The sequence below is a fragment of the Bombina bombina genome, chromosome 1, assembly GCF_027579735.1.
Source record: "Bombina bombina isolate aBomBom1 chromosome 1, aBomBom1.pri, whole genome shotgun sequence".
NCBI lineage: Eukaryota > Metazoa > Chordata > Amphibia > Anura > Bombinatoridae > Bombina > Bombina bombina.
The window spans coordinates 893,146,180-893,170,125 of NC_069499.1; the positions used below are offsets into that span (position 1 = coordinate 893,146,180).

General features: G+C 36.9%; 1 long non-coding RNA gene across 3 annotated transcripts in view; it reads right to left on the bottom strand.

Moving 5' to 3' along the window:
• The window catches only part of LOC128640425 (uncharacterized), a 28,579-nt gene extending 8,285 nt beyond the window's left edge, over positions 1–20,294 (bottom strand). The window contains exons 1-7 of one of the 3 annotated variants that reach the window (XR_008399347.1): positions 20,212–20,294; positions 16,211–16,352; positions 13,538–13,642; positions 10,900–10,994; positions 10,232–10,310; positions 9,242–9,317; positions 1,418–1,548 (exon numbers count right to left, since the gene is read on the bottom strand). This is a non-coding gene — a long non-coding RNA (uncharacterized LOC128640425). Of the gene's footprint in view, positions 1–1,417; positions 1,549–9,241; positions 9,318–10,231; positions 10,311–10,899; positions 11,007–13,537; positions 13,643–16,210; positions 16,353–20,211 lie in introns of all 3 variants that reach the window. The other 2 variants (XR_008399346.1, XR_008399345.1) reach the window with 2 other exon arrangements.
• Positions 20,295–23,946: the final 3,652 nt, after the last annotated feature.

Sequence of the window (23,946 nt, forward strand, 5' to 3'; positions counted from 1 at the left end):
CATGCTATCAGCTCATCACATAAGGAAAAAGTGTGCCAAAGGCAACTTCCCTAACTATGCATGGCCAAAAGAACCGATTGCACTCTGCTTCCACTTCCCATGACCACAGAATGTGGGAACAGCCGCACTCTGCTCCCACAGCCAGTAGACACAGTTGGCAGTCACAGAATGAAATGTTTACCTTCTGACCATGTTAAGAAGAGACATTTCCCTAACTATTTCCCTTAAGCTCAGAGAGATAGCACATGAAGTAAACATTAACAACTGGGTCAGCGCTCAAGCCATAAAAAAAACAAAAAACCAAACAATATCGTATCAGAGGTGCACACACAAATAAAATATATGGAACGTAAGACTAAAATATGATAGTACAATCAAAAAAAGGCAAAACAAATGATCACACAATTGGGGTAAATTGATTAAAAAGTCAGTTGAGAAATATCTTTGACCAGATGATCTCAATCCAATATTATGAGCAGTCAGCTCTCTTTGAACAGTGAAAAATGCAATGTCCTAAAAGACAAAAAGTAGAAGAGACGCCTTATGCAGTCTCTTATACTTGGAGATTCACATGTATTCAATATAAAAAGGGTACTAACAAGGAGAATGCACACAGTGCAATTCAGACAAGCCAAGGATTCGGAGCCGCTCGGCTGATTCACCCTCTCCACCAAGGAGCATGAACGTGTGTCGATTCCTCACACCTATGAAAGCATAAGCACCAGGCAAAGAAAATGCCCAATTACACAAATTGAAGTCTTTTCAGATGATTTCTTGCAACTGTCCATCAAGGTCGGTCACATCCTGAAGACCCCACCGGTAAAGAAATTTCTTTGAACCAGTGACGGTATGGAGAGACAAATAGGAGGGACCATTTACCATTTGGTCACTCCCTACCCAATTGCTAAGAATCCACAACACATGCTATCAGCTCATCACATAAGGGAAAAGTGTGCCAAAGGCAACTTCCCTAACTATGCATGGCCAAAAGAACCGATTGCACTCTGCTTCCACTTCCCATGACCACAGAATGTGGGAACAGCCGCACTCTGCTCCCACAGCCAGTAGACACAGTTGGCAGTCACAGAATGAAATGTTTACCTTCTGACCATGTTGAGAAGACATTTCCCTAACTATTTCCCATAAGCTCAGAGAGATAGCACATGAAGTAAACATTAACAACTGGGTCAGCGCTCAAGCCATAAAAGGCATGAGCACCAGGCAAAGAAAATGCCTGATAGCTGTAATTGAAAGTCTGTTTGCTGATGCAAACACAAATGTAAGTCTTGCCAGTGGTCTATTGACAACTGGTTGAACAGGAGGTCACAAGAAATAAAATCTAGCAGTCACTGCAAGTTATTAACAATAAAGCATATGACATATAGGAAAGGCAACAGTAGCTCCAGTCTGCCCTTACCTGTAAACAGTCATGGTGCCATTGTAATGAGTGAGAATCATCTAGTGACAGCGTGGAAGCATTTCTTCTGCGTAGAGGTGAAGCGAGCATCTATTCAAAATATGGCATCTCTCCATACACGGTCACATATGCTGAGGAAGAAAAAAAAAAAAAAAGAAAGCTTTAATGCTCTCGTAGTGCCATATTTATTTTACTGCAATTAGAAAATACCTCTCAAAGCCACCTTGGTCCCACTAGAAACCAACAACCGTTCTATTTTTCACCACCTCTAATTTTATCTGCACAATAGCAAACTAAGCTTCCATAAGTTGTGTCACCTTAAAAACAATTACATTTCAGCAGAGGGTATTAGAATACTTTTTTTTTTAGTGTTAAAGTTATAAATTATAAAATAGAGCTCAAAACGTAAAATTTTGAATTAAAGAACCGTGAAAGAATTTTATGGATAAAGTGAAAGTGTTCTCCCCAAGACCTTTTTGATTAGGGCACTAGTCTACTATTTTACTGACCCCAGATAAAATGTAAGACAATATTAAGCTAAAATAGCCAATATTCATTTTTTCCAATGTTTTCTTGCCTAAATTAAAAACTTATACAAAATTGTGCAATTAATGTGCGCTTTGTATTATAACATTTTCTGCCAAAGTATTGCACTGCCCCCACTCAGCAACATCATCCCACCAGGATGGCTACATTTTCTGTGAGTGTTTTAGCCCTGTATCATAAAATCTATAACCTACAGTGCGCTTTACTTCATACACTACTCCCTTTTCTACAGTTAGTTTTCCCATCAAGGGACATATATGTTAATATATTCACAATTATAAGGGAGATTAAAGTGACAAACTTTTCTGGTGCAGTAATTTTAAGAGACTATGCAATTTACTTATATTAACAAAATGTACTGTAAATAAACGTAGAAGTGCAAAAAGAGTTCAAGAGATTAAAGTGAACAATAAAGAGGAAGAACAATAGCCTGATAAATAACCATGTCCCCATCACATTATGGTCCCTTTACACAATTGGAATGGGTACACATCACAAAATAATAACACATGAATATTAGAAAGTGTTCTCCGCAGGGCATATTTAGTGGGTACCACCAGCTAATTTTACAGACCACCTAACTAAAGCCAGTATTCAGATCAAATAAGCAAATAAATATTTGTAGTTCAGATTATCATTTAATCAACCTGTGTTAAACTCAGCAATTAATGTGCAATTTGGTTTAAAAGGGGACACTAAACCCATTTGTTTTCTTTCATGGATTAGATAGAGCAGCAATTTTAAGCAACTTTCTAATTTACTCCTATTCATTTTCTTTGTTCTCTTGCTATATTTAAAAAGCAGGAATGTTTAGCTTACCAGCTGGCCCATTTCAAGTTCAGAACCCTGGATAGTGCTTGCTTATGGGTAAGTCGCCAATAAGCAAGCATAACCCAGGTTCTCAACCAAAAATGGACAGGCTCCTAAGCTAAACATTCCTGCTTTTTAAATAAAGATAGCAAGAGAACAAAGAAAGTGATAATGGGATTAAATTAGTAAATTGCCTGCTCTAAATCATAAAAGCATTTTTTTGGGGGGGGATTTAGTGTCACTTTAAAGTAAATGTAAAGTTAAAGCGTTTACCTAAAGTGAAACGATAGAAGTTAAAAAAAAAAATGAATGAGGGTTTAAGTCATGAAATCTTTAGGATATACTTAACCATCAGATATATTTCACTATAAACGCTACACGGATAAGCGCTCAAGCTCCGGTCGCCATTTTCAGCAATTTATTGACAGATGACTCATCTGCAATAAACTAATCCCGGGCAGTGACAATTGTGCAAAGGGACTGAACTCAGAGGAGTCATCTGTCAATCAATTGATGAACATGGCGACCGGAGCTTGCGCTCTTATCCGTGTAGCGTTTATAGCGAAATCTCTCGATAAGTATATCCTAAAGATTTCAAAAATGAAACTCATTTACCTTCTATCGTTTCACTTCAGGTAAACGCTTTAACTTTACATTCACTTTAAGTAATATTTATAAATAACATCAGGATCATCTTATGATGAAGGCTGCTAGACATGAAGCCAACGCTATTAGACAATAAGGGCCTTTAAATGTCACAATACTAATTGTGCAACATGTAATTCGGCTTCCTCTTATTTGCAAGGAGCACTGAAAGATGTTCCTGCAATTAAATATTGCTCGACTATATTTACATTTTGTAATCTAATACATTAATGATTTATTGCTAGGCTTAAACAACCCCAATTTATATTTTTTGTGTAACAGCAAGTTGGGGGGAAATAAAAAACACAAAAACTTATACTTCTATTAGCAAATGTACTTTATTTTCATGCAATTCTTTAAGAGATACTTCTGTAGAAAGTGTGCACTTGTCTGGAGAACTAGAAGGCAGCAGTTTTGCAAGAATGCTTTTGAGCACTAGATGGCAGCAGACTACACACAATGTACAATATTGTTACAAGCATTTTTGCAAAACTCCTACAATATGGTTCTCCTGACACATGGATGCTCCTGAACCTATATGCCTATTTTTTTCTTTTGTTTTACTTAACATAGGATAATAGAATATAAATTTGCTAATAGACATAACATGATACATAGGTTGTCCTGAAAAATGAACAAGATTACCAAAAGTTCTAGTATCAGAGAAAAAAATAAAACTACTGCTGCTGATCAAGGCCTATAGATTGCGTTGTTTTTTGTGGTTTGCTCCCCAAATGTTACGTTTTTTGTGAGGTACCCATATAACATACATTAAACATTAGAAAATAACTTTAGTTTACAGAAATAGAATGAGTAAATGCCACCACACGCAAAATTGTAAAGATTCCACTCTCTATCGTATGAGTTAATGTGAAGTGTAAGGAACAGGATCCAACATAACCGATTTGTGAATGTGCGCTGCTTATGTCACACAGGGTGCAAGAATACGAGAGATGGAAGCTTCATCAATTGGCACCACTAAAAGTTTAAAATAAAAAGTGCAGTTTTGAAGACCGCAGCCAGCACAGGAGGGAAAATAATGTCTTAGCGAGTATTAACCCACTACATGGTGCAGACACATTAAAAGGGACACTAAACCCAATTTTTTTCTTTTTGCGATTCAGATAGATAATGCAATTTTAAGTAAATTTCTAATTCACTCCTAATATCAAATTTTCTTCGTTCTCTTGCTATCTTTATTTATAAAGCAGGAATGTGATGCATAGGAGCCGGCCCATTTCTGGTTGAGAACCTGGGGTTATGCTTGCTTATTGGTGGGTAAATTTAAGATTCCAATAAGCGCTATCCATGGTGCTGAACCTAAAATGGGCTGGCTCCTATGCATCACATTCCTGCTTTTAAAATAAAGATAGCAAGAGAAGAAAAATTAATAGAAGTAAATTAGAAAGTTGCTTAAAATTCCATGCTCTATCTGAATCATGAAAGAAACCATTTCGGTTCAATGTACCTTTAATAAGAAGCTACCTAGAACTAAATGCTAATCTGGATTAAGAATCTAAAACACCCCCCCCCCCCATTTAAAAGTATACAGATTGCAAGCAGCAATATACATATGCTATGTTATATAGCTCACATATACTACAAAGAAAACACCTACCTATGTATCTACTCAAAGAATATCATGAGAATGAAGCAAATTTGTGTGCAAAAAGAAATTGAAGAGATTGTGGGTTTAATATCTCTTTTTAAAGGAATAGTTAGTGGTAGTATCCTTCACTTACAAATGTATATTACCCCTTCCTATTCCTTTAAAAAGGGACATTAAACCCACAATTTCTCTTTTCCAATTTCTTCTTGCTCTCAAACTTGCTTCATACTCATGGTATTCTTTGTTGAGTAGATACATAGGTAGGTGTCTGGAGCACTACATAACAGGAAATAGTGCTGCCATCTAGTGCTCTTGCACATGGATAACATTCTTGTAAAACTGCTGCCATCTAGTGCTCTTGCAAATGGATAACATTCTTGTAAAACTGCTGCCATATAGTGCTCTTGCACATGGATAACATTCTTGTAAAACTGCTGCCATCTAGTGCTCTTGCACATGGATAACATTCTTGTAAAACTGCTGCTATCTAGTGCTCTTGCACATGGATAACATTCTTGTAAAACTGCTGCTATCTAGTGCTCTTGCACATGGATAACATTCTTGTAAAACTGCCGCCATCTAGTGCTCTTGCACATGGATAACATTCTTGTAAAACTGCCGCCATCTAGTGCTCTTGCAAATGGATAACATTCTTGTAAAACTGCTGCCATCTAGTGCTCTTGCACATGGATAACATTCTTGTAAAACTGCTGCCATCTAGTGCTCTTGCACATGGATAACATTCTTGTAAAACTGCTGCCATCTAGTGCTCTTGCACATGGATAACATTCTTGTAAAACTGCTGCCATCTAGTGCTCTTGCACATGGATAACATTCTTTTAAAACTGCTGCCATCTAGTGCTCTTGCAAATGGATAACATTCTTGTAAAACTGCTGCCATATTGTGCTCTTGCAAATGGATAACATTCTTGTAAAACTGCTGCCATATAGTGCTCTTGCACATGGATAACATTCTTGTAAAACTGCTGCCATATAGTGCTCTTGCACATGGATAACATTCTTGTAAAACTGCTGCCATATAGTGCTCTTGCACATGGATAACATTCTTGTAAAACTGCTGCCATATAGTGCTCTTGCAAATGGATAACATTCTTGTAAAACTGCTGCCATATAGTGCTCCAGAGCTTAACTCGGCTTTAAAAAAAAAAAAAAAAAAAATTTAAAAAATATATAATTTAATCCCTTCAATGCACAAAGGTGGGGAATCGCCAATCAAAATTAGTTTTTTGGAAATCCCATGCACTGCAGGCCGGGGACCTAATGGACAGCACTCCCAGGCTTCACAGTGCTGGTGATGTCACCACGTACGCACGTGATGACATCAAAGGGGCTGAACCAGGATGCACCGGTAGCAGGATGGGGAATTCCTACAAACCCTAGAGAATAACACACAGTAGACATGGTGTACACTTTTCTCCTCAACTGCATCCATTTGAATATGTTTTATTCAGGGAACACCTACAACTGGTATCAACTCATTCAGCAATATGCATTTTTTTCCGTTTAACCTCTTAACGAACAGTGCTGTACAGGCGCAGTAGTTTATTAGCCCTAAAGGATGCCGCTGTCCTGGGCTTTCTGCGGCAATCTAGCTGACAGTGGCGAGATTGCTCTATTCTGCATGTCCCACTCGAGAAAAGAGAGCCGTGTGCGAATCCTACACTGCACAAAAGGAAAAAACACACTACAGCCACACTTAATCTTACAAGCTACATGATTAACCCCTACACTGTGTCAAGTTCATACTTTACTGTTATCTTGTGGGATTTAACAAAATTAATCATAGTAAACTTTCTTTAGCGGAGAACGGAAATAAAGGGACATCTAAGGCGCATGATCCCGTGCTAGTCCTGGGACAAGCATACAGATGCTTACATTTGGTCTTTAATGGGATGAGGCTACCAAAAACAGAGGTCACATACGGTCATTTTTTACAGTGATACTAAGGTGATATTTTATCGTCAGCCTTTTACAGATTTGCTACATCACTTTCAAATGATTCAGCATTTGGTTGTCTCTTTAAAAGTACAACTCCATCAGATCTGAAACCGTTTGTCTTAATACAGAATTAAAGGGACACTGAAGTCAAAATAAACTTTTAATGATTCAGAAATGACATGCAGATTTAAGACATCAAAATTTTGCAGTCTTTTTATATTCACACTTTCTGGGGGAACAAGCCCCTACTGAGCACGTGCACAAGCTCACAGGGTATATTTTTCTTTTTAGGAGCATGTCCGTAGGCTCAAGAAGTACGTGCCCATGTCTTAAGCACTGCATGGCACAAGGGTTTGCAACAATGCTCAAGACATCCGCTCGAGCCTACCTCATTATGCTCTTATGAAAAGTTTAAGCAAAAAGGGGGGAGGGGGGGGGGGGAGTGTGAGGTACATTATAAAGAGAAGTAAAAGAAAGCGTGAGGTACATTATAAAGAGAAGTAAAAGAAAGCGTGAGGTACATTATAAAGAGAAGTAAAATAAAGTGTGAGGTACATTATAAAGAGAAGTAAAATAAAGCGTGAGGTACATTATAAAGAAGTAAAATAAAGTGTGTGAGGTACATTATAAAGAAGTAAAATAAAGTGTGTGAGGTACATTATAAAGAAGTAAAATAAAGCGTGAGGTACATTATAAAGAGAAGTAAAATAAAGCGTGAGGTACATTATAAAGAGAAGTAAAATAAAGCGTGAGGTACATTATAAAGAAGTAAAATAAAGCGTGAGGTACATTATAAAGAAGTAAAATAAAGTGTGAGGTACATTATAAAGAAGTAAAATAAAGTGTGTGAGGTACATTATAAAGAGAAGTAAAATAAAGTGTGAGGTACATTATAAAGAAGTAAAATAAAGTGTGTGAGGTACATTATAAAGAGAAGTAAAATAAAGTGTGAGGTACATTATAAAGAAGTAAAATAAAGCGTGAGGTACATTATAAAGAGAAGTAAAATAAAGCGTGAGGTACATTATAAAGAGAAGTAAAAGAAAGCGTGAGGTACATTATAAAGAGAAGTAAAATAAAGTGTGAGGTACATTATAAAGAGAAGTAAAATAAAGCGTGAGGTACATTATAAAGAAGTAAAATAAAGCGTGAGGTACATTATAAAGAAGTAAAATAAAGTGTGTGAGGTACATTATAAAGAGAAGTAAAATAAAGTGTGAGGTACATTATAAAGAAGTAAAATAAAGTGTGAGGTACATTATAAAGAGAAGGAAAATAAAGTTGTACACAAATATTCTGACAGACTGAAGCAAAGAGATAGTGATCATTACAGCATCCCAGAACCAGTTCTCACCTATAGAGGCAATAGGAAATGAAGTAACTGAACAAGGTACAGTTTATATAGAGGGTGTGCGAGTTCTAGATGTGTTACAATAGTCACATTTTATATATACTGATGAACCTATGAGATGGTGACAAAACAAGTTGAAATCCTTAAAAATGCCAAATGCTTAAGTTTTGTGATTTGGAAATAAACTATTTTAAAACAGCTTTCCTTATTACTTCTATTATCAAATGGGCTTCATTCTCTTGTTATCCTTTGCTGAAAGAACATTGCACTACTGGCAGCTAGCTGAACACATCTAGTTAGCCAATTACAAGAGACAAATGTCTGCAGGAACCAATAAGCAGCTAGCTCCCTTTACTGTAGGATATGTGCATATTCTTTTTTTGACCAGAAATACCAAGAGAAAATTGAAGTGAATTTAGAAGTGAGGTAGACATAGATATTCCTTCCACCTGGGCCATGTGAATTTTTAAACCCGGAACCTTAGTGACATAGCATTAAGTGCCATTGCTATGACAATGAGACTTAAGCAATTTTAATAAAAAAAATCCACAACCCCCCTGCTGTGTTCAGTCTGGTAACCATTTTCCTAAACCAAGTAAGCAGAACATAAAAGGGATATGAAACCCAAATGTTCTGGGTAGCGCTTGCCGATTGATGGCTAAATGTAGCCAATAAATCAGCAAGCACTACCCAGGGTTCTGAACCAAAAATGGGTGGCCTAAGCTTACATTCCTGCTTTTTCAAATAAAGATTAAGAGAACAACGAAAATGTGAAAGTTGCATGCTCTATCTGAATCATGAAATAAAAACATTTGGGTTTTTATATCCCTTTTAGATGCAGGGAAACAAAAATGCAAGCATTGAAAGTTGTAAATGCTACATCTTCACAACCACTCATGCTTACCTGGGCTGATGTAACGGAGAAATGTTTCATGTAGACATTTTGTCCAGTGCTTGAGCATCTGTATATAAAACAAAATCTATATACAGAAAACAGAATTAGTGTAAGAAACTAGACAACCTGGTGCTCTAAATGCACCCAGTGTACAAAAAGTACAGAGTTAAAGTTGCCTTTCCCATATTTAAGCCAAACATATTATACATAATTATAAAAATATTGTACAATAGATAACCAAACAGACTGAAATCTGATTAGCTTCCCATGATCACAGACAGTGAGAGCAGTCCGCACTCTCTCACTATCCGTGAACACTTCAGCAGACACAGAATTCAATGTGTTCATTTACCATACTACAAATTATAACTTTATACAGAATAATAATCAAACAATATATATATATATATATATATATATATATATATATATATATATATATATATATATATATATATATATATATATATATATATAGCGCAACATAGCATTCTGAACACGTCTGAGGACGGATGAATCTGGTTGAATCCTTGTCATACTTGAATGGTGCCCAGCGAAGTCTCATCTTGTTTAGCAGAATGACGTAGCAGATCTTGAGCAGCAGAGGTGTCCTTTTCATGCAGCAAACAGCAGCTTGACCGGATAACCTTAAACAAATGTTAATGGGAGATGCACAGGAGACAGATATACATTCACAATAGACCAAGAAATAAAAAAATGCCAAAAAGGCATTTGGAGGTACAGATTGGAATCTGCCTAGCTTTCCATGATCACAGGTGGTGAGAGCAGTCGGCCGCACTGTCCCCACTACCTATAAACACAGAATACAATGTATACCTCCTCCTGCCTTTGTTATGGCAAATGATCAAACATCAAATCATAAAACCTTAGCTTAACAGCAGCATTAGGTTTCTTCTTTTGTAACTTATAAAGCACTTTGATACAAAATTGAATCTAATATATGGGAAAGGCAACAGTAGCCCCAGTCTCTGTCCTTACCAACTTGCAGCCTGGATGTCAGCAGACGCAGTTGAAGACCTCTCTGTATATTATGGCCTCTCACTTCACATTGCTAGATCTGTTGAGAGGAAACAAAGTTTCAGTTCTTGCACAGCAATACAGAAGTAGCTATAAAAAGTAATTGTTTTTTAGCTATCCCTAAAAGGCAAATACAGAGAAGGGGGGGTGTAGTGAAGTGTGCTTCTCGCACTGCATGATAAACACAAATATGATCATTCATGTACAGATTATAAAAGCACTTCCTCCCCCCATCTGTCTAAAGGGTCATGGAAAGAAAGTATTTTCTATCTTTCACATCTGTTTCCCAATGGTGTATATATAATATATATGTAATAAATAGAAAGAAAGGTCCAACTAAGCCAGATGGTAATAATAAAATATAGTTCACTTTATTCCATTAAAAAGTAGGGGATAATACAGAACCATGTGGTTAGGTAGTTAGCATGGTATTCTAATATATATAATATATGTTAACATAACAAAAGTGACATAGGGACACAAACAAAATTAAATTACAACACATAAGAAAATACAGTAATATTTAAACATGGTTTTAAAATATAACTCTAGGATGCTTGACTTATAAATTAAACATTCACGATTCAGCTACAGTATATAATTTTTAACAACTTTCCAATTTATATTACCAAAATTTGCTTTATTCTTTTTGGTATCCTTTGTTGAAGAAAAAAAGCCAAGTCGGCTGAAAGGAGCCCAGGAGTGTGCACGTAAAATACAAAGTCTGTCGAAAGAACTGAAATAAGAGGGCAGTCTGCAGAAGCTTAGATACAAGGTAATCAGAGGTAAAAAGTATATTTAATATAACAGTGTTGGTTATGCAAAACTGGGGAATGGGTAATAAAGGGATTATCTATCTTTTTAAACAATGACAATTCTGGTGTAGACTGTCCCTTTAACAAAAGGATACTAAGCAAAATTGATAACAGAAATAAAATAGGAAACTTGTTTAAATGGATTAGATAGTGATATTTTAAAAAGGACAGTTCACCTAAAAATGTTCTCCAATTTAAATTGTTCTCAATGATCCCTTTTACCTGCTGGAGTGCATTTAATTGTTTCCAATTAACTCCTTTACCCCTATTTTGGCATTTGAAATAGCTTATTTAGCTTGTGGTTTCCCAACCTATACTGAAAGTTTTGATAGTTTATGCAATAGCTGAAAAGTAAGTAAACAGCCATCAGAAGAAATTACACTCACAGTGGGGTGCAGGATAGTAAAGTAATAAAATTATTAATTTCCATTGTTCCCTCTATGTATTGAGCTTTAGTTTTCCAGAGAAATATAAGATAAGGAAGCAAGTGTGTGTACACATCGTGATAACATAATGAGATCTGATATTAACTGAACCCATTGTAATATGGTTTAAAAGCACAAAACCAGCTACTTCATATACACAAATAAACCTGAAAATGCAATTTCTCACATGTTATCTACTGTAGCTGGTATAAACAAGTCATTGAAAATAAATTAATATAAAAACTATTTTACAGTGTACTGTCCCTTTAAAGGGACAGTCTACACCAGAATTGTTAGTTTTAAAAGATAGATAATCCGTTGTTTACCCATTCCCTAGTTTTGCATAACCAACAGTTATATTTATATATATTTTACCTCTGTGATTATCTTGTATCTAAGCCTCTGCAGACTGCCCCTTTATTTGTTCTTTTGACAGACTTGCAGTTTAGCCAATCAGTGATGGCTCCCAGGTAACTTCACGTGCACAGTATTATCTATACGAAAAACATTAACCAACACCCTCTAGTGGTGAAAAACCTGTTAAAATGCATTAAGAGGCGGCCATCAAAGTCTAAGAAATTAGCATATAAACCTCCTAAGTTAAGCTTTCAACTAAGAATACCAAGAGAACAAAGAAAAATTGGTGATAAAAGTAAATTGTTTAAAATTACATGCCCTATCTAAATCATGAAAGTTTTTTAGACTAGACTGTTCCTTTAAGTTTCATTTTTTTACCACTGGCTGTTATGATCCCATGTGCAAGCAAGTAAACATTTACATTAAAAAGGGACAGTCTAGTCAAAATTAAACTTTTATTATTCAGATAGGACTTGTAATTTTATTCAACTTTCCAATTTACTTTTATTATCAAATTTGCTTTGTTTTCTTCTTATTCTTGGTTGAAACTAAACCTAGGTAGGGTCATATGCTAATTTCTAACTCCTTGAGGGCTGCCTCTTACCACATTTTTTAAATTGCTTTTAACAAGAGACTGTGGGCCATATAGAGAATACGGTGTTCAGGCACAGGGAGTTATTTAAGAGTTAGCACAGCACAATACTAAATGCAACTCAATAGATTTGATATAGTCACATTCATGTGATCAGGGGGGCTCTTTCAGAAGGTTCTTAGATACAAAGTAATCAGAGGTAAAAAAGAAAAAATTATTATTATTAATATAACTGCTGGCTGTGCAAAACTGGGGGGGGGGGGGGGGGGGGGTAATAAAGGGATTATCTGTCTTTTAAAACAATAATTCTATCGTAGACTGTCCCTTTAATAAATAGTTGCCTATGCTTGTCAATCTTGCTTAAGAAGCTAAAACACTGTTTTATCTCTGGGAAAAAAAAAAAAAGCTATATTGCCCCACAACATACTATTTAATGCCCCTTTAAGAGACAAGATAGATATACACTAGGACTATCAAATTCTTTCCCTATTCCTTTAAGGATAAAAAGTACAGTCATGCCTCAAAAAGACACTGCAAGGACAAGTGGACAACATTACAGGGTCATTATAGTGGTAAAATTACATTAGTTAGAATATGTAATTGTAAGACTAGTGATCCTGACCCACTGTGTGGGTTAACACACACACACAGTAGAAATACTGCTTGGGACCCCCAGAGCAGTGCTGGTCCCAATCAGCAGCACTTTCTGCTTGGGACTAGCAGTGCTCTGTGGGTCTTGAGCAGGACATTGTCTAATGCTATGTGTTTAGTCCCAAGCAGATACAATCAGTAACACAACTCAGATGTTTAACTAGCGCCACCAATTGGGACCAGCACTGCTTTGCTCGTCCGAAGCAGTACTTATACTCTGTGTTTACCCCTTTGCGGGTTAAAACACACAATAATGCAGGGTCGCTAGTCTTAAAATTCCATTTGCTAATAACAAATTAGAGCATGTAATGGTTTGACTATTATCACCAATTATACTATATGTCTGCAACAAAAATGATCTACTGTTATACAGGAAACAGCTCTAATACAATGAATTTAATGTATTTTACAACAATTTAACTCTTACCTGGTTTAACAAATGAGGCAGAGACATTTCTTTTGACAATGAAGTAGACACTGTAAGTGTTGGCTGTATGTCAACTGGTGCTGTAGATCTGTACTTTAGCATCACCTACAGATACGGGGAAAAAAAAAATACATACTATCTAAAGGGACATTCCAGTCAAAATCTAAATGCACATAGATGAATTACATCTTTGATTAGAAACATATTTACAATATACATTTATTAGCAAAAATGTTTCTAGTAAAAGTTATCACTATTTTAGTGTTAACATTTTTCTCTGCACGTGCATGTGAAGCATTGCTAGATATTGTCACTATACCCACATTTTAAATAATGCAGCTGCTCAGATCATCACTGGGGCTTGTATCATGTCAGCAATGAACAAATTGAGTAATTACCAGATGGTACCAGCACCTTAGGCTCTCTAAGCAAGTGCTGTGTTTAAAATGCTGGTGCACGGTGCATACTTAAATACACTTTGGAAACAGCTATAGCTTTTATTAGAAGCATTTTTGATAATGCATTTATATTACAAAATTGCTTCTGTTCAATACCGAAATGCACCCATGTGGTTTACAATTTTTGCTGGAATATCCCTTTAACGTAAGAAACAGGACATTGTGGTAAATTTGCATTGCCTATAGTTAATACTCAAGTAGAAAATGCAGAGATAAAACACTTAGAATGAACCTTAGATATGAACATAAAGTCTTAAGGTCTATATTCTGGGCTATACAGCATATTTAGCGGGTTTAAGTGGTTAGCTATTTGACCAAATGCTTCAAAACTACCACCTAACAGTCACTCCATATCATCATTTCATAAATGCAAAAATTATAAAATAAAGAGCATAAGAAGGGAAAGAAGAGTAAGATAAACCCAGAGGTGTCTGTGGAAAGGTATAAAAGGATCAGGAATTGGGTTAGTAAAGATTTGGTAATTATAGGCAGTGACAGAGCAATATTAAATACAACAAGAGTTTACTATGAATGTTAGTTGTGCATTTTCTAGGCTGGGCTTGCATGGGACATATGATGGGGAGCATGACCTAAGGCTGAGGAGACAAACGTGTAATGTACCACAGTATATAACTAGCCTTGGGTAGCTTCAGCAGGGGCCCTCCGCTTCCACTTCCCAAAGACACAGCTGCTATGAAGACCGTTACTGTACGTACCGCTAATGAACATATGGAGAAGAGAGATCTTTGCCAAAGAGGAGTTACTTGGATATAGCATGTATGAAGCAGTCATGTAGGAAAACAAGACAAGGGTCCTTAGAGTACTTTGAAAAGGAGAGATATAGTGGTCATGTACTTTAATAGGAGAAATGCATTAGGCTATTTTTTATTTAATATAGACTATAAAGTCAGAAACTTTACTTTGAAAAATAGGGGAAAAAAGGGAAAATTCAAAATGCTATATTAGAGGTAAATTATTTTAATTTTAAAATATCATGCTCATAGGCGTCAAGAGACAATTTACAATCCACCATAGCTTTACAGCTGTATCCATGGGCACAGGCACGCACTGCTCCATATGTCCAAAAAAACAGCTGCCACCATGTGCAGAGAGCTCACTGTAACATCTGCCAGTGACCATGTTGGGACTATCAGGAAGGAAGAAAGTAAAATTATGCTGTTAAGCAGCCATTGAAAATAAGGGGGGGGGGGAATGCCATGCTAAAGGCAGTAATTTATTTTAGACTATACATGCCCAAAGGCTTCAGAAACAGTTTACACCCCACCATAGCCTTACAGCTGTAGCCACGGGCACCAGGAGCAGGTGCGGACTGCTCTTAGTGTCCGTAACTACAGCTGCCACCATGTGCAGAGAGCTCACTGTAACATCTGCCAGTGACCATGTTGGGAATATCAGGAGGGAAGAAAGTAAAATTATGCTGTTAAGCAGCCATTGAAAATAAGGGGGGGGGGGGGGGTGCCATGCTAAAGGCAGTAATTTATTTTAGACTATACATGACCAAAGGCTTCAGAAACAGTTTACACCCCACCATAGCCTTACAGCTGTAGCCACGGGCACCAGGAGCAGGTGCGGACTGCTCTTAGTGTCCATAACTACAGCTGCCACCATGTGCAGAGAGCTCACTGTAACATCTGCCAGTGACCATGTTGGGAATATCAGGAGGGAAGAAAGTAAAATTATGCTGTTAAGCAGCCATTGAAAATAAGGGGGGGGGGTGCCATGCTAAAGGCAGTAATTTATTTTAGACTATACATGACCAAAGGCTTCAGAAACAGTTTACACCCCACCATAGCCTTACAGCTGTAGCCACGGGCACCAGGAGCAGGTGCGGACTGCTCTTAGTGTCCGTAACTACAGCTGCCACCATGTGCAGAGAGCTCACTGTAACGTCTGCCAGTGACCATGTTGGGTTTTACGGGAGAGAAGTAAATTATGCTGTTAAGCAGTCTTTGAAAATAGGGGGAAATAAAATATAATCCTAGGGGCAGAAATTAATTTTAGACTAGTCACATGTCCAGAGGCTTCAGAAACAGTTTACACCCCACCATAGCTTTACAGCTGTAGTCACGGGCACCAGGAGCAGCCGCGGACTGCTCTTAGTGTCCGTAACTACAGCTGCCACCATGTGCAGAGAGCTCACTGTAACGTCTGCCAGTGACCATGCGACACCTACATATTAATAACCTGTACTTACCTGCAACCTGGTCTCACAGCCTTGTGGAAGAAAATTAAGCTGTGATATGCTTGAAGTTTCCATAAAACCATTCTGCCATCCAACACCTGTTTCTAACCGCTGGAGCCATTTTTGAGCTGGACAGATATTCCGAACAAGCCAGCTAGAAGAGACAAAATAGACTTAATACATTTATATTATAGATTCCAGAGAAGTAACCGAGCAGAGGTAGTCAGGCTATGGCAACAGTATACTAAGGGATTTATTATAATAATTTGAGAAACCATTATTTAGCCTGTGAGAGAGAATATATATATATATATATATATATATATATATATATATATATATATATATATATATATATATATATATATATATATATATATATATATATATATATATATATATATATATATATATATATTTTTTTTTTTTTTGAGTACTTGTACAAATGCACCGATACTTAAACCGGTACCTCCAATTCCAACCCATATGCCATCTTGTGGCATTTTCAAACTGCATGTTCCCATTTCATTTTAAGCTGGAGTGGAGACTTAACTAAAAATTGTTCTGCCAATACAAATTGCTGTTATTTGTATTATTGTACATCAGAGCAGTCATTCAGACAAACCCCTGAAGTACTGGGCAGTTAATAAACAGATTTAATGGCCCAAAAATAGCAGTAGTGTGAAAAGTGAAAGACTGTTCAGCTTAGCGTCAAACGTCCTTGCTGTTAGCAAAAACAGACTTATAGCTGAACATGCAGAGATGCTTCTGTTCCTTAAGAATTTTCCACTAACTTTTGAAAAAATTGCTAGATTGCCTGTTATACTACTAGTTCTCGTCTTGCACAATTGTGCTCAAAACATATTGTACTCTGAGGAACAACCTTAGCCAGGACTGGACTGGGAATAAAAAGCAGCCCTGGAAAAATATGAAGACCGGCCCTATTTTCTGTTGAGTCAGTAGAATGCAAATGACCCATTTTTCTCAAAGAGGATTACTGGGATACTCCTTCCTCAATATTATTTTCAGAATTAAATTATATTACTTTGTATTAAGTACAAATGTTAGATTGATGAGTTATATAGGCACCCTACAACCCAATTGCATCCAGTAATCCCCCCTTTAAATTGTAGCTTTCCAGCCCTAGCTGCTGCAGCTGTTATTTATTGTTTTTTACATGGTATTGTAATATTTATAAACATGTTCTGTAAACTTTGTGACCACAAGCACATAAAACTGTTTTATTATTTCAAAATGTCTTTTGAGATATATAATAATTATAAAGAAGTGATCTTAAATCTTTACTCTGTAATGTGCTAGGTAAACTGTCACGACATAAAAAAGTATCGGTAATTGGTATCGGTGAGTATTTGAAAAAAAGTATTGGTACTTTTACTCGGTCTCAAAAAAATGGTATTGGTGCAACCCTAATACACACACACACACACTGCTGGAGTGCATTGCATTGTTTACAAGTAGCTAGTTTACCCTTATTTTGGCATTTGAAATAGCTGATTTAGCCTGTGGTATCCCAAACTATACTGAAAGTTTTTGGACTTAAAAGGACAGTCATTTTGGGAACAAAAACCATTTAAAAAAAAAAATTTACTTGACATTTACATTTTTATAATTAAAATCCATTAATATTGTTTGTGCATTTCAAATTTATGAGCTTCCCAGGGCAGTCATACGACCCCTGTGTACACCTGCTCATGCAGACTGCCTGGCTTATTCATCCGCACACAGAAACTGAGCAGTGTTTGAGAATGCTGGTGCACCGGCAACCAATCAGCCTTCTCTGCAAGCTGACATCTCCAAGGCAACCACAAAGCGTCCTCCGTGTCTGCAGCTCAATTTGAGCAGATCTGCATGCAGTGGGTGTTCATTTTCTATTATGAGACCAGCAGAACTATAACAGCTATGTTTTAAATGAAGAAAAGTGTCTGTTTTGTTTACCAAGCCCCTTACAGCAAGTGCCCCAGACTACCTCATCAACAGTGCTAAACTGGGAGCTCCCAAGTACGTTTGTAAAAGGTTTTATACTGGATTTTTAGATCAGTATCTGTGTATCTTATTCTTTATAGTAGTTTCTATTAAATGCAGTTAAAGGGACACTGAACCCAAATTTTTTCTTTCGCGATTCAGATAGAGCATGCAATTTTAAGCAACTTTCTAATTTACTCCTATTAATTTTTCTTCGTTCTCTTGCTATCTTTATTTGAAAAAGGCACCTAAGCTTTTTTTTTTCGTTCAGAACTCTGGATAGCACTTTATTGGTGGATGAATTTATCCACCAATCAGCAAGGACAATCCAGGTTGTTCACCAAAAATGGGCCGGCATTTAAACTTACATTTCAAGTTGCATGTTCTATCTGAATCACGAAAGAACATTTGGGTTCAGTGTCCCTTTAAATGAAAATTGGTGTATACTGTCCCTTTAATGATTTCATATACTTGTAGTTGCTTAATCAAAATAAAAGCAATTAACTTGTAATGTGTTAGTAAAATATATTTTACATCATAATCCCTTTATTATCTATTCCCAAGTTTTGCATAACCAACGCCGTTATAGAAATATACTTTTTACCTCTGATTAACTTGTATCAATGCTTCTGAAGACTGCCTCCTTATCTCAGACCTTTTGACAGACTTGCATGTCAGGCAATAAATGTGCTTACTCTTAAATAAATCCACGGCCATGTGCACAATGTTATTTATATGAAACACATGAACTAAAGCCCACTAGCAGTAAAAACTGTCAAATAAAAGGCGGCCTCCAAGGGCTTATGAGCCTACCTAGGTTAGCTTTACACTAAGAATACAAAAAGAACAAAGCAAATTGGAAAGTTGTTTAAAATTGCATGCACTATCTGAATCATGAAAGTTTAAGTCTGACTAGACTGTCCCTTTAAGTCCAAGTAATTGACAAACTAAGTAAACACAGCCAGCAGAAGAAATGACACTCCTGGTGGGTAGAAGAGAACTAAATAAAATACCTTTTCCATTGTAAGTATTGGGGTTTGGTTTACAAACAGAGACAAGATAAGGAAGCAAATGTGTGTACACAAACTGGTAATATAATGAGATAAATTGTACCTGCAAGGTCAACCAAGTTTAAAACCAGAAATTTAATATCTTATAAATAAACCTGAAAATGCAATTCCCCATACACTTTATATACTCTGCAGCTGGTATAACAAGTCATTGGAAATACATTAAGCAAAAAACAATTTTACTGTATACTGTCCCTTTAAATAGAAAGGTAAAAACAGAAATGTGCATAAATGCATTTAAATAGAAGCATTTTCACAATACTGTATACAAAACAGGCTCAAACAACACAAAGCCCACTGAATAAATATAAAGAGTAATATACTAGCAGGCAAGTTTTTCCTTTTTTTAAAAAAAATAAAAAAACCTTCCTTGTGCAAGTAATACACTCATTTATTTAAAATGTTGGCTATTTCTATTGGATACTTCTAGAGACATTTACAGACTGATCTCTTACACTAAAAAAATAATAATCTGCCTTTGCAAAAGTTTCTGTTCCTTCCTAGCCTAATTATGTTCTTACACACAAACAAGCTACACATCCCATTCAGTCAGTACAAAGCAGTTTGTTTTTTACACTCATTTACTTAGGAACTTTTTATCCACTGAAATCAAGAGTTCTGTCTCTTATTTGTAATCTGAGCTATAGATCAAATCAATGCTACAAAACTAAACGTTTATAAACATCAAGAAATCTTTTGTAAAAGTTTAACAGCAAAATGCTTACAGTATTAATGTAGAAAGCACAGTAATGAAGATAGTGCATTTATAGGTTTCTGCATTGCAGCTAAACAGTTTACTAGGTCACATTAAAAGCATAATAAGCAGACAATAATTATTGTCTCATATACACCCTCATCTGCAGGCAAACACATGATATAAATAGCACTGCTCAATATAAGATTCAAATAATATAAGATACAAATCACATATTTAACACAACAAAGCAATGCAAATCTCACCTGCTGCTAAACAGCACGAACACGTCACAATTTTTTTGGCGCAATTTCAGCCTTCCAGAAGCAACCTCATGGCTTTATGATCATGTGGCATACAGCAACCAATCAGAATAAAGGTTTGTTTTTTTTTTCTTGTTTTTTTTTTGTTTTTTTTTAAACATGCTTTATTTGTATGTAACACTACATGATGAAAAGTGAATTTCTGACTAAACAGTTCATTTGTATTTGTATAATGTATACAGCAATATTTAACTTTAAAAATTGGTATGGGGTGACCAACAATAATGCAGGACTGGTTATATCTCCAAAAGCAAAAGGGAACAGTCTTAAAGGGACATGCACACACAGCCTTTAAATAGACAACTCATGTCACACACAGTCTTAAAGGGACAGATCACAGTATGTGAACACACTCTAAGTCTTAAAGGGGCAGGCACTGGCACACAGACTTAAAAGGACATGAAACATTTTTTTCTAACATGTTTCAGATAGAGAATACAATTTTAAACAACATTCCAATTTATTTCTATTTAATTTGCTTCATTCTTCAGATATCCTTTGTTGAATAAATATCAATGCACATGGGTGAGGAAATCAGCAGCTACTGAGCCTATTTAGATATTCTTTTGAACAAAATATATCAAAAGAATGAAGAATATAAGATAATGGAAGTAAATTGGAAAGTTGTTTAAAATTGCATGCTCTTTCTTTATCATGAAAGAAAAATTGTGAGTGTCATGTACCTTTAAGGGGACAGTCCACCACATGCATGCAATTATGGTACAGGCACACAAGAAACACTTAGTCTTAAAAGGATAGGCGCACACACATTTTGCACACAGCCTTTAAAGGGACAGGCACTCACACAATGCACACAGACTTAAAGGGGCAACACACCACACATGCAATCTTAATGGCACAGGTGCACAAGCACCCAAGGAACACTCAGTCTTAAAGGGATAGGCGCAGACACACATAATGCACACAGCATTTAAAAGGAACATGCACACACACAACGTACACATACTTAAAGAGGCAACACACCACACATATGCAATCTTAATGGTACAGGTGTACAAGCACCCACGGAACACTTAGTCTTAAAGGGATAGGCACAGACACACAATGCACACAGCTTTTAAAGGGACAAGCACACACACAATGCACACAGACTTAAAGGGACAGCACACGACACGTATGCAATCTAAATAGTACAGGCACATAACCACGCAAGAAACACTCGGTCTTAAAGGGGTATGCATACACACAGCTTTTAAAGGGACAAGCACACACAACGCACACAGACTTAAAGGGACAACAAACCACACGCACGCAATTTTAATGGTACAGACGCACAAGCACCCAAGGAACACTCAGTCTTAAAGGGACAGGCACACACACAATGCGCACAGCCTTTAAAGGGACAGACACACATACACAACACACACAGACTTAAAGGGGCAACACACCACACGCATGCAATCTTAATGCTATAGGCGCACAACCACCCAAAGAACACTCAGTCTTAAAGGGGTAGGCATACTAGGGTTGCCACCCGTTCCTTAAAATACAGAACACTTATAAGTTACACATGCTGCAGGGTGTGCAGAGAGGAATATGAATAGTGCTGTCTATAAACACAATACATGTTCCTCCCTGCACACCCTGCAGCATGTGTAACTCATAAGTGTCCAGGAAAACATGGCTGAGGTGGCAACCCTAAGGCATACACAAATAATGCATACAGCCTTTAAAGGGACAGGCACAACACACACAGACTTAAAGGGATAACAAACCACATGCATGCAATCTTAATGGTAAAGGTGCACCCAAGCAACAATCAGTCTTAAAGGGATAGGTGCAGACACACAACACACACAGCCTTTAAAGGAACCGGCAGACACAACACAGACTTAAAGGGGCCACACACATGCAATCTTAATAGTACAGGCGCACAACCATCAAAGGAACACTCAGTCTTAAAGGGGTAGGCATACACACAATGCACACAACCTTTAAAAAGGGACAGATCACCGTATGTGCACACACACAACCTTGCACTCTCTCAAAGCAATGCACTCAGCCTTAAAGGGTCAGACACGTACACTCATGCACACAACTCACTCAGCCTTTAAAGGGACTTTAAACACTTGCCCTTAGGATTTTGTGTTTTTTTATTCATAAAGTTTTTTTAGTTTTTAAAATGCAAATCCCTTTTTTTTTATTATAGGTGTTCCAATTAGTGTTTTTTTACATTTACTTGTGCTTTCTGAGCGCTCCATGCCGAATCCGTGCAGACATGGCTGTGAATGGACAAAACCGGAAGTCTGTGCTTATTGTTGTGAGCGCACAGGAATGTAGACATCGCACTCACAGCATAACTAAAAAACTACTGCTGCTATAAAGTTTGCAGCTATTATCTTTATTTTTTTTCTCAAGAATATCTTTGAAACCGGCATCAGCTAGTGTTTGCTATATATAGGCTTACCAGAAGTACCACTTTTACTGGGATTGTCCCGGTTTGGAGGCGCTGTCCCAGTGTCCCACCCAGTTGTTCATTCTGTCCCAGTAGGGTTGCCACCTCCAGGTTAAAAGGGACATGGATGTTGAAATCTTTCTTTCATGATTCAATTTTAGACATCTGTCCAGTTTACTCTATTATTTAATTTGCTTCATTCTCTTGGTATCCTTTGTTGAAGCAGCAGCAATGCATTACTAGGAGCATTGGAAAACCAATAACATGAGACATATATGTGCAGCCAACAATCAGCCTCTCCTGAGTCTACCTAGGTATCCCTGTCAATAAAAGAATTCAAGAGAACAAAACAGTTTAGATAATAGAAGTAAATTAGAAAGTTTCAAATTGCATGCTCTATCTGAATAATGAAAGAAAATGTTTGAGTTTTATGTCCCTTTAATACCTGAGGAGGAGTCCAGGGGAGAGGAGCCTGGTACTAGTCTGAAGGATACACAGACTTGTGTTTGCCTCTCAGACTGTGTATGGTATCAGCTGTTCTTTTAAGAATGTGTGCTGTGGGTATTTGTGCTCCTTTACCAATAAGATTGTGTGCGTGTGGTGTAAATTGTCTTTTTAAAGGGACCCTAAAAACCTTCTGTTTCCATGTAATTATCATTTATTTTTACCATTTATTTTTAGATTGTAATAAAAGATACTGTAGGGAGTGCTTCATTTGTCTTGTTTAGGAGTAGGGAGAGGTCAGCTATAGTGTAGTGTTCTGTTCTGTGCAAACCATGGATAATAATGATCATATGGCTGCCTGATCATTATTATCCATGGTGTGCACAGAACACTACACTATAGCTGACCTCTCCCTTCTCCTAAACAAGACAAATGAAGCATTCCCTACAGTATCTTTTATGATCTTCCTAATACCTGCTAATTAGACAAGCCACTGATGCTATAACATGAGGAGCACAGAGAGCGTGAGCTGCTGGTCAAAGCCACAAATCAAAAACTAAAGAGAAGATTTGCAAAGGGTCCGATCTAAACAAACTCTGAAAGGTATAGGAAAGAAAAAAAAATGTATGGCTTGAGCGGGACCCCGGGAGCTTGGAGAGAAAGGAGAGCGGTAGAAGGGTGACACAGCTTAGTGTTGAAAATACTAGAATAAATTTGAGACAGCAGCCGTCTCGCTGAGCTGGAACAGTGTGTTGGGCGATCCCTACCCATCCCTCTTTCGCTCACACCACAAGAATGAATTTTACATTATGAACAGA